We start from the raw sequence: 12,455 nt of genomic DNA on the forward strand, positions 1-12,455 counted from the left end.
GAATATAGTGATTCCTTTCGCTGTTGGAACGCCCTTTCTCCTGGTACACTTACGCAGTGCCAGGTTCAGAGCAAACTCTTTCAACTGGGCTATTACGATTCTTTTAGGTTGGTGGGTAGGGAGTCAAATCCTCTGGGCTAAGGATCAGCAACCAGGATTTCCAACCAGCAATTATGTTTATTTATGTGAAGTTTTTTTCTGGAATGAATTTTTTTTCCTGGCTTTCAAAAATCTGAGGTATGCAAATACAGTCGGTGGTTTTTGGGTGCCTCTCTTATTCAAAACGGGCTGATTTACTGGTTGGTATTAAGGTGCAGGGGCAGGATTTGGGGTTAGTAAAGCATCAGCTGCCGGTTGCTTTTCACGAGAACTTTAGTGTCGAGGAGTTGAAGAGATAGCACACTATGGATATCAAGGAGCTTATCTGCCACAAAACTCAGAAATTGGACCAGCTGTGTTGCTTTCTGGAGATTTTACCTCATTGCTAAATTGTGTCCAAAAAAGAAAAGAAAGAAGTTGACAAAGTTTTAATGGGGGAAAGAATACAGCTGCAGGAAACCCAGGATTGGCTGTCAATGTATTGTCTTCAAGTTTTAGAAAACTAAGAACCAGCTTTGACCAGGACTCTGTGTGTGTGTGTGTGTGTGTGTGTGTGTGTGTAAAATACATACATGCATATTTATATGCATACATATTTAATATATATCATGTACTTGTGTATATATTAAATATACATAAATACATATATTTGTGTGTATGTATACATCTATAATTTTATATAAGTTTTTAGCTTATTCAAAACATTTTTTTAATGTTAGTTTTTGAGAAAGAGAGAGAGGGAGACAGAGCATGAGTGAGGGAGGGGCAGAGAGAAGGAGACCCAGAATCCGAAGCAGGCTCCAGGCCCCGAGCTGTCAGCCCAGAGCCCGATGTGGGGCTCGAACTCACAAACCGTGAGATCATGACCCAAGCCAAAGCTGGATGCTTAACTGACTGAGCCACCCAGGCGCCCCTCTTTTTAGCTTCTTAATAATTCAGTCAGGAAGCTTTTCCAGGCATTTTTTTCACCTCTATTTTCCCAGTTGCACAAATGATTTTGAAAGAGTAAGATACTGCAGCGGGAGGAGTGCGTATATCAGGGAGGAAAAGCATTGACACTGAAAAATAAAATTTCCACTGCATTTTTTTTATTTCATGGTTTTCTGAAAATTTGTATTAAAATAGGCTGCTTTACCCGTATTTCCGCAGAGTTAAATAGTCCTGTTAAAATAAGCTTATTAAATTTAAAATCTCCCAGTGCCACATGTCACTGGTGGAAAACACTGGAGTTTTAGTGTGTTAGCATTTTGTGCATGTGATCATGCTGGTTCTGGTGGAAGTATATAGCTCCCAGAATCAACAGACCCGAACTCGATTCCTGGTCCTATGGTTCATGTCAAGAAAGTCTGAAACCTTTGGCAAGTCACTACCCCCCATGAAGTGTTATTTTGTTAAGTCTATATGTTACTCTTTTATTTTGTACATCTATATGCAACAGCAAATAACCTGTTAATGGATAGGTTGACATCTTCGTTTGGGGTCCCTGTAAGGGGCACAGTGTTGTATAAGGCACTTGAATACTTACTAAAAAATCTTTCTTATTGTAAAAATTTCTGTCACTGTTGGGGTACCTGGGTGGCTCAGTCGGTTGAGCATCCGACTTCGGCTCAGGTCATGATCTCGCGGTTCGTGAGTTCAAGCCCCACATCGGGCTCTGTGCTGACAGCTCAGAGCCTGGAGCCTGCTTCCCATTCTGTGTCTCCCTCTCTCTCTGCCCCTCCCCTGCTCATGCTCTGTCTCTCTCTGTCTCAAAAATAAATAAATAAAAAATAAATAAATAAACATTAGGGGCGCCTGGGTGGCTCAGTCGGTTAAGCGTCCGACTTCGGCTCAGATCACGATCTCACGGTCCGTGAGTTCGAGCCCCGTGTCGGGCTCTGTGCTGACGGCTCAGAGCCTGGAGCCTGTTTCAGATTCTGTGTCTCCCTCTCTCTCTGACCCTCCCCCGTTCATGCTCTGTCTCTCTCTGTCTCAAAAATAAATAAACATTAAAAAAAATTTTTTTTAACTTTCTGTCACTATTAAGGAATCATTTGGATCCTAGAGTAGTAGTGCATTTTACTAGAAATGATCTTCCCAATCAGGTGGCCTTGAGAATACACTTTTGGTGACTTCTTTATCTCTGGTGACATTTTAGAAAGCATTTTCATCTCAGGAAACAAGTGTCTTATGGAAAAAATGCTCTAGGTTTCAGGTTGCATTTAAATGAATAAATGCAGATACTAAAATCAAAATAGCTTTTGTTTCAAATCTGGTGGGTTTTTTTTTTTAAACCGTTGCTTTGAAATGCTCATGTGATACCCTGTCAAACCCCAAACATTAAATGAGGTTTTCAAAGAAGTTCTGAAGTGTAAACTTGAAGATGCCACATGGCCAACTAAAGTAATTTTAAAATCCTTCTGTGAAGGGAGTGTGTTGAGAGAAAGGAAGAAAGTACTAAATTCTAGTGAACTCCTTCGGAGCTTAGGACTTCCTCTTCCAGACTGCATTTGCTTTGTAGGGAGTGGCAGGGGGGCAGGGTCCCAGTTTTCTCAGCAAGTTGTGAAATGAGTCATCTTGGCCATTAGTAATCTTTTAGGATCCTAGGGCTTTTTTACATTGAGTTCATACTTTGGGGTCCTTGGGGTCCGAAAGCCTATGCCGTAGGGAAGGCAGGAGATTTTCAAAGAACGTGTGCTCGCGCATAGATGGTGTCGGAATGCAGAGAAACATTGGAGGAACTGTCATAGCAGCTATTGGAATGGGTGGCTTCTGTCCTCAGAACTCCTTGCAGATTGCACCACAAACATATTGCCTCTGCAGGACCCCTCGGCCTGTTGCCACTAACCGCCTCTCAAATCTGCCACCGTCTTTCTGGCAGATGAACGTCGCTCCTGGAGGTGTCTCAGACTGTGGTATCTTTGTACAAGAAGGGGACGGTAAGGAAAACTTACCTACGGGTCAGGAGATCCGGGTTTTCTGCATGATGTTGCAGTTAACCTTGGAACTTTGGAACCCCTAGAGCCCCAGGGGCCTGATTTAGGAGGAGTAACATGAGAAAGTTGAGTTAAGTGGCCTCTGGTGGTTCTTCCTGCCCTACATGTCACGTTGCATAATGTATCAGCTTGGAGGAGGCAGGCTGGACGTTGCTTTTACCCCGTTTGGCTTCTAAAAGTCAATGATTTGGCACGACTTCAATTTACAACCGCTTTTTTTTTTTAAGTTTATTTCTTCATTTTGAGAGAGAGAGAGAGAGAGAGAGAGAGAGAGCACAACTGGGAGTGGCAGAGAGAGAGGGATAGACAGAATCCCAAGCGGGCTCTGCTCCATCAGTGCTCAAACTCACGAACTGTGAGATCATGACCTGAGCGGAGATCAAGAGTCAGGTGCCTAACCAACTACACCACCCAGGTGCGTATAACTGCTTTATAAAATGTTGAGCATAATCTTATGGCAAAAAACCCACGATAGATAGATAGATAGATAGATAGATAGATAGATAGACAGATAGAGTGTGAGTTTGTCATCATCATGACATCCTTTCCACAGGACCCTCCCAGATACTATAGGACAACTCAAAGGTGTTCATTTGAGTGCCTTCTAAGAGTACAGTTTTAGTCATTTAAATCAGTCGTTTAAATTAAATTTAGTCATTTAAATTTAAATTTCGTCATTTAAACCACAAGTCATTGGTTTTTTTGAAAATTAAATACGAGCCACTTTTGAAACTAAGTTTTTGAAAACTGTCCCCCTCCACTCAAATATTGCTTTGCGTACATGCAAGGAGGCAGTGCTGATCTCTATTTCTTTCTTAAGCTTTTCTGCTTCTCGAGTTACCTTTCAGAGCAGCCTCTCCTGACCTGTGTAACATCCACCTCGTCCCTCTGTGCTCGCTAGCCTACTTCATTTTCCTTTGAATCACCTATGTATTACATATTTACTTGTTAATTGTCCATTTCCTCAACCAGACTGTAAGCCCCATGAAAGCAGGGATATTATTATTATTATTATTATTATTATTATCATCATTATTATCAGATGGATCCACAACACCTGTGGCTGCGTACTGAGCGGGTACTCAGTAAATAGTTGACTGAATGTCTAAGGAAAGTGTTAGTTACCCCTTAGAAAAGGGAATATAAACACGGTTCTCATGAGACTTGCTTGCATCTGATAGTCGTTTCATCATGTTAGGGGGGTGGCCTGGAGAGATCATCTATTTTCTTTTCCTTAGAAATAGACACTAAATGTCTGTGATGGGTATAAGTAAATGTGGGAAAGGAAACAATTTGTTTTAAAAAATGTTTTATAGAACTATCAATAGAGTTTGGGGATTTTCTGATACTTAAAAAAAAAAAATCCTGCATGGTGCTGCACCTTGTGTATTTCCTGTCATTTTCCATTTGAGTGGTTTGCTTCATCAGTTGTGTTTGAGCCGCCTGACCTGGCTTTCTGTGAATGGTGGCGGTTTTGTCTCTTACCATCACACCATTTCATTACCTTCGATGCTTACACTTGTTCCCAAAGCGGGAGCCAGGCTTGAAGGACAGGATCTACCTAAAAAGAAACTCACCGTTTACTGAATAGCATCATTTACATTTCCTTCACTTCTGGATGATGCACAAATTGGGTCAAGGAAATAGTATGCCTATACCAGTTAGGTCCATCCAACGGCTCCACGGTGTGAGAAGGGGAATTCACAAAGGCTTTCTTAGGGCGGCATCATCCTACATGGCTTTTGAGGGTGACAACAACAAAGGCTTCTTGGATTTTTGTGTGTTTCTTGACCCCTTTTGCCAAAGAACTTCTGAGTGCAAGAGTTACGTTTTTCCTCGGAAGAAACAGGAGGGCCAAAACAAACACCTGTGTGCCTACTTAGACAGCATTATGCTGTCTTCCTAAGCTTTGAAAAACGGCAGCTGAATTTCTAATCCCCAGAGTGAGAGAATTACATACACACGCTCTGATAAGAGTGATTTGGGAATTTCCCACGTGTCTGTCAATTTGTACCTTTTAGATTTGCCATCTGTGACACCAAATTCTCTAGCACTATCATAAAAAAGAAAAAAAAAGCCCAAACCCTGAAGTAGATAGGGGGATCAGGGGAGAAGGGGAGATTTTGCTGTGAGAGTAATGAGAAGCCCCTCTCGATGCTTTTAGTCCTTGCTCTGGACGGTCCTGGGGATGGGAGTGCATGTTGTGAAGGCTCTGACTGAGCCATTCTGTGCAAGTACTTGGGGCCATCTTGTGTGGCCTCGGGTCTCCTGGCGTTTTCAGCCTTACCCTTTTCTTTGCACTTCTCAGACTTCCTTTAACCACGTCTTAGTGGTGGTGTCACTAGTTCCTGGCCATTGCCCCTTTGGCAGGCCCTTGGAGCGACTGCTTCTGAGAGTTGATGTCAGAGGTGCTTCCTGAGGCCTTGGCAAAGTCCAGCACGTTCCAGGCAGTCCCCTTCCCCTTGGCTTCATTTTCCCCCAGCCCTCAGCCTCCCCCCTCCCGGCATCTCTGCATCTCGGGAAGGAGAGGGAGATACACAGGACACCCAGACGTTGTGGAAGCAAAAATAAACGCTCGTGCATCTTCCACAATATTCGTGCTCTGTTGGGGAAAGGACACGTCCACGACCTGGTGAGGCTGCTTTCCAGCCGAGTAGTGCTGAGGTTAAAAGGCTTTGTGTTCTCTTTAAGATTGGAATTCACTAAATAAAGGATACTTATTAAAAGGCTGCTGCGTGCCGAGGTGTGCTGAAGTCCGTTAGGGAAACAGTGATGTGTCATCGATATTTGCTGCTCTCGGAGACTTTGCTGACGGAGCACTGGGTGGGGGGCTATGGACTTGGCATGGGAGTCAGGTGCCCCAGAAGGGATGGTGGGTAAGGGTGTTCAGAGCTGGGTTTTCAGGGAAGGCTTCAAGCACTGATGCACATCAGAATTAGACCTTGAAGCAAAGGCAGGACTTTAGCCTGATGTCTGTGTGTGCTTTGAGAAGGCAAGGGAGGGAGAGCAGATACAACTAGTCTCTTACTTACCTGCTCCTGCGTCTGGGCAAACGAGACTTCATGGTCAGAAAGTTCTCTCCATCAGAAACGATGTTGTAAGACAGCCAACAAAGACATAGAGTGGGGATTTCTAGCATCAGAGAACCATTCTCCTTTAGGATCAGTCTTAGATGTTTATTTGCAAAAGCTGAAGCAAGCCCTCGGGTCACTTAAAGAAATGATGCCCTTCAACCCAAGTAAGTATAGTGTTTTGAACTTGAACTTGAAGACAGAAACCACACCCAGAAGTAAAAATACTTCTCGAGGGGTGTTTTTTGAAGCACCCACTGGTGAGGAATCCTTGTGCACCAAAGCAGTGACTAGCTAGTGGGGCTGTCCCAGGAGGGAAATAGCCTCTGAAAATTCTTTCAGATAGAGATCAAGCAAGTCCCATGTTCCTGGACATCTCCGAGGTTGATCGGATCCATCATCTTTGTTAAAATATGACTGATGTTACTTATTTCTTACACACTATATCATACCTTAGACTTTGAACCCCTAAAAGAGTGTTGTTTTCTTTTGCTTCCCTACAGAAAAGTGAGGTGCAAACAGGAACAAAATAACATTGTTTTGTCAGAAAGCCCGAACAAAACCTATTGGTTCTTTCTCACCAGCAAAGAGATTGTTCCTTGGGACCGATGTCGAAAAAGACCAAGAGAAAGATAACTTTGTTCTTTTAATTCTCCCCAGTTTTTCACTTTGGTAAAACAATCATTTGTCAAGTACCAGAAAATCATGTAACCGCTCCCCTGATGAATATTCATGTTAAATTTCAAGTGGTAGCTATACAGTAAATCGTGCTAAGTGGAATCTTATGGAAAGAATTGACTCATCACCTGTACCTCTTGAACATTAAGCTAACTGTTTGCAGGCACCTAAATACATATGTTTGCCTGATTCAGAAAAAGTAATTTTCAAAAAGTATAAAATGCTTTTTAAGGGTGTCTGGGTGGCTCGGTCAGTTAAGCGTCCGACTTTGGCTCAGGTCATGATCTCACGGTTCATGGGTTCGAGCCCTGCGGCAGGCTCTGTCTGTGCTGATGGCTCGGAGCCTGGAGCCTGCTTCGGATTCTGTATCTTCCTCTCTCTCTGCCCCTCCCCCACTTGCTCTCTGTCTCTCTCGCTCTCTCTTTGGAAAATAAATAAACATTAAAAAAAAATTTTAAATGCTTTTTAGGTGGCGTAGTAAAATTCATTGTTTGAAGCCTATGTTGGAGGAAGTTGGTTTTTCAGTCTTTTTTTTTTTCTATTTGTGCTTATGTTCTAAAATGACTTAAGTAGAACCCCTCCCCCCATGGAAATTTTAATGGGATACAAGTGGCAATCTTTTTAGAATCTTCCATTTCTAAAACTCAGGCAAGTTCTTGTCACCCTTTGGACTCTAAGCCATCTTCTTCCATGTAGAAATTCCACGTCTTTCCCTGTGTCTTTACAACACACATCTTGCTCACCATCTCCCTTCTGGCCTCAAGTGTCGGGCCAGGATGAGGCTTGTCCACCATGCCGGCCGAATTCCCTGCAAAGGACCCTTGCACGAGTACCTGGACCTTTCAGCCTGCACACGGCCGTCCTCGTGGACTTTGAGACGCTGCACTCTGTGCATCTAGAAATGAAAACAGTCTTGCTAGAATAGTTTTCTAAAATTTCCGTTAGTTTGCTCTTCATTTCATTTTCCTTTTTTTGTTCGCCAGCCTTTGTAGTTTGCATAGAACTGAAAAATTGTAATTTCTCCAGGGCTAAAATCCAAGACTTTAATAGGCAGTCTTAATGCCCTGGGCTTCTACGAGTTGCTACCCGTTATAAGCATTGTAAAACTGACTCTGCGGAACAAAGAGAGCTGGGCACAAAGACTGCTCCCTTCTTCTACCATGGCAAGCCCTAGTTTTCCAGTCTTCTTTGCCTTTTCTTCTTTGTTCACCAAGAAAAGGGGGCACGAGATTAGGATGTTATTGTTCAGAAAGGGGACAGCTGTGGCCTGTACAAACAGATTTCTTTTCCCTTCCTTTTGGCAACCTCAGTCGCTCTACCTGTTTTCTGGGTCTCACGCTTCTGCTTGTGAACAAGCTCCCTTCCCCCGTTTTCAGGACACTGAGAAATTCACCATACAAATGTCCGTTGGTGACTGACTGCGTATCTACCGGCTCCCATAATTCATAGTAGAGTCATTCGGCCTTTCTGTGAAGTGAGTTTCTTGCCCCTACTCTGTCACCAGCACACGGGGCACAAGTGCAGATGACAAGATAGCATGTCAAGGTGAGGGCGATGGGTCCTGTCAGCCTGTCGCTCCCTTTAGTAGAGGAGATTCGCTGCCAAGCGGTGTTTTGTTGCTGTCATTGGAGTTGGAAATCCAGGTTCCCAGCACTCTGGCAATCTATTTCTGTGCCCCAGCAATGACGACACCTTATCCTAGCGACCTGCGGGCTGGCACTTCTCTAAAGGCAGGCGAGGGAGTGGCAGTGGAAGACGGTGGCCTCCGGGGGGTCAGAAGGGAGTTGGCAGTCACGTTGCTCGTGGCGGAGTTTCCATTTCCTTCATCTGGGAAGGCCTCCAGGAAGGGATGTCAGTATCCTGGGACTGTCCCTTACTGAGGATAGTGGACCACGTGGTCGTTCTGATACAGATATAGCATGCATGACGAATAACCGACCGATGAGTGGGTAGTCCAGGCGAACGTGGGGACTGCCAGGCCAGGATACTAATCCATCTCAGAACATTGGATGGTATCAGTTTTGCTTGTGAGTTGGGTTAATGTTCTGGTCGTTCATCAGCACTGGCGTTCAGAGTTGGGGACACGGGGAGCTGTTTGCGAGGAATCGGGTCAGGAGAGGGAGCATGGAGGGAAACACCACGGCGTTTGATCTTGGTTCCTTTTCCTGTTGACCCTTCTGGCCTGAAAGCAGCCGGGTGTCACCAGAGCTTCCTTGCTGTGCTCCTGTAATTGATCCACGTACCCAGCATTGAAAAGGAACACTACTAACCTTGTCCTCTTCTTCTTAATTACTCTCTTCCTCCCTTTATGTCAAAATGAATTGGCGCCCAATAATTTTTTTTCCCCTTTTCTGATTTGGATCCAGAAGAACGTAGAAATCCTGAGTATTATATCTTAAAGTCTCTCACCTAGTTGGCCTTGTCTAGATGAAGTCTAAAGTTGGGCCACCAATCGACATTGGATGCCTTGGGGACTTTATTCTATAGGCACTTCATTGTGGAGGCTCCCAGCCAATGACTCTGGATGACATTTTCTCCTAGGGTTGCTTCTGTCTGTGTTAGCACGGAGATGTTAGGACATTTTTCATGAAGAAAGAGCTAAGGGCAGGTCTACTTGGAAACCTTACTGAGAGATGGAAAACGAGGGAATCTGATAAACGGGATGTCCCCGGGACATTTGAAACTTACAAATGATATGAAGTATCATTAGTACTTTTCCTTTCATTACCGAGAGAATTTCCGCGCTGTCAGAAACCTCTGATCATTTCCTCCACTGAATGACCATACTTGTCTAAGATGTAACCGTATGGCACTGTGTCTCCATGCCGGGGAAGCCAGTTACGGGGTCACTGAACATTTTCAGCGTAGCTTTTATACACTCGGCAGATGCTGATTCCCTCTTCCCTACCTGGAATAAGGATAGATGTTGAAGATCCAGGACTGGAATTAAGAGAAATGATGTGGGGACAAAAAAGAAGCATGTAGGTAGCTGTTTATACTCTCAGAGCATCCTATGTCCCCAACATGTTTCTTAACAAATAAAATAATTCAGTTCTATTTGATAGTGGGTGGTGTGCCCAAAAGGTCATCATTTAAGTTGTTGAAGTGGGTTTTTTTTTTTAATTTATTTTTATTTTTGTTTTTTTTCTTTATTTGAGAGAGAACGTGAGTGGGGAAGGGGGACAGAGGAAGAGAGAGAATCTTTTTTTTAATTCTGTTTATTTGAGAGAGAGAGAGAGCAGGGGAGAGGGGCAGAAGAAGAGAGAGAGAGAGAATCTTTAAGCTCCATGCTGAGCATGGAACCTGACATAGGGCTCGATCCCATACCTCTAGGATCATGACCTGAGCTGAAATCAGGAGTCAGACACTCAACTGACTGAGCCACCCAGGGACCCTGGGAGGGTGGGGAGAGAGAGAGAGAGAGAGAGAGAGAAAGAGAGAGAGAGAGAGAGAGAGAGAGAGAGAGAGAGAGAATGAATCTTAAGCAGGCTCCAGGCTTAGCACAGAGCCCGACTTGGGGCTTGATCCCATGACCCTGGGACTCAATTGACTGAGCCACCCAGATGCCCCAAAATGGTTTAAATTATAGAAGACCCTGTATTCCTAGAACAATAAATACCTATTATATGCGTTTTGATATTGTAGAGAAGTAGAGGTTTTTTCTTTAAAAAAGAAAGATCGTTATGTAACTCTTAATCCAATATTTAATGGTAAATAGTCATTCGTCCTCATGGTATGCAGGCAGAGAAGACTGTTCTCTCACATTGATATGAATAATGAATGCAACTAATGTGAATTATGATAAAGTTGGAAGAGTAAAACCTTCCTCTCGGTTTGATGGTTGCTATTTTTTTTTTAGTGTTCATTTATTTTTGAGAGAGAGAGAGAGAAAGAGAGTGAGCAGAGGAGCAGCAGAAAGAGAGGGAGACAGAGAATCCCAAGCAGGCTTTGCGCTGTCAGCACAGAGCCCGACCTGGGGCTCACACTCACAAACCGTGAGATCGTGACCTGAGCCGAAGTCAGATGCTCAGCCGACTGAGCCACCCAGGCACCCCAAGGTTTGACGATTGCTTATCTTTTAAGAAACTGGGTATGGCAGATGATACCCAATTAGGCCTCATGGACCTCCTGCTTCATATGTTTGTTTTCACAGCCTACCTAGATTCACAGTAGGCTCTCTTGAGTTTGTTGTTGTCAGTCACAGAGGTAGGCATGACTGTAAATGGTAATTACTAAGGAAAGGCTAGAGATGCCTTGGGTTCAGTCCAGGAGCGGGAGCATCAGGCTAAGAATGGACATCTGGGGTCTCCTCCCATTCCCGCCCCTCTGCGACCATGAGCAAGCGTTCTCTGTGCCTGTATTTCCTTGTCTCCCAAAGGAAGATAGTTATCACTCCCACTCAACGGTATTAGACTTAAAGGTATTATTCCAAATAAGAGACATTTGGAATCCTATTTGGGTTCAAATCCCAGACGTGCCACTCATTAGCTGTGTGTCCTTGGGAAACTGCCCAACTTCCCCGAGTCCTGTTCCCCTTTCCTTTAAAATAGTGTTGGTCAGGGGCGCCTGGGTGGCGCAGTCGGTTAAGCGTCCGACTTCAGCCAGGTCACGATCTCGCAGTCCGTGAGTTCGAGCCCCGCGTCAGGCTCTGGGCTGATGGCTCGGAGGCTGGAGCCTGTTTCCGATTCTGTGTCTCCCTCTCTCTCTGCCCCTCCCCCGTTCATGCTCTGTCTCTCTCTGTCCCAAAAATAAATAAAAAAAAAAAAAAAAAAAAAAAAAAAAAAAAAAAAAAAAAAATAGTGTTGGTCAGACCCACCTTGCAAGATTGCTGAGAGAATTAAATGAGATAACATGTTGTTTTGGCCCAGTGATTGCTCCCTAGTAACTGTGCCAGCTGTAGGATGATAAACTTCACAGAAGAGAATTTATCATGATGTGTTGCTGAAATGAACAGGTAAAGAACTACTATTTGCTGGTCTCTTTGTTGTAGAAATGGTCCTTCTGCAATATCAATTGTCATTAACCGTCAATGTCGTTGCATTGATAGTGAAATCAGTTATGTATTGTTAAAACCTTCTGCTACTTTGACATCTATGGTAGATTAGTTACGATGGTGTAGGTGATAACACTGGTCAGATTTATCCATGTGCATATCTGCTGAGGGCCCTTGGAATTTTAGGTGATTTTTTTCATATTAGTCAAACTGAAAGGCCCAGTAGGTTTGGAAGATATGATAGTCTCGTCTATAAAAAGAGTAGGGAGATTCCCAAAGGCTGTTGAGATGAGTGAAACTCTAAAAAAGAAAAACATTATTATATATTTTTGTGTAGTTACCATATCTAGGTGCTGGTACGTAAAAATGACCTAGTGCAGTTCTTTTGAGTGCAAGATAGAAAAATCCAGAAGATAGATATACACGTCCCTGTCTCTTCTTTCAGCAAATGTTTGCTGAGTGTGTGTTCTAAGGAGGACATCCGCAATGGCTGAAGGAGCTTTCAGTTACTAGGAGGGATGAGAAAATAGGCAACCACTTTATACTGTTGCAAGTATAAAGTTCCATCAGTGGTACCCACGGGATGCTATGGATACAGACCAGTCTGGCAACTTCCGGAGTCAGAGAGGCCTTCATCCT

The 12,455-nt window shown here is 43.8% G+C and overlaps 1 protein-coding gene across 9 annotated transcripts in view; it reads left to right on the top strand.

The window, feature by feature from the left end:
* The window catches only part of ATXN1 (ataxin 1), a 412,322-nt gene that overhangs the window by 257,350 nt on the left and 142,517 nt on the right, over positions 1-12,455 (top strand). The gene's annotated exons all lie outside the window — the stretch shown is intronic.

This window comes from Panthera leo, chromosome B2 (genome assembly GCF_018350215.1).
Source record: "Panthera leo isolate Ple1 chromosome B2, P.leo_Ple1_pat1.1, whole genome shotgun sequence".
In the NCBI taxonomy this organism is placed as follows: Eukaryota; Metazoa; Chordata; class Mammalia; order Carnivora; family Felidae; genus Panthera; species Panthera leo.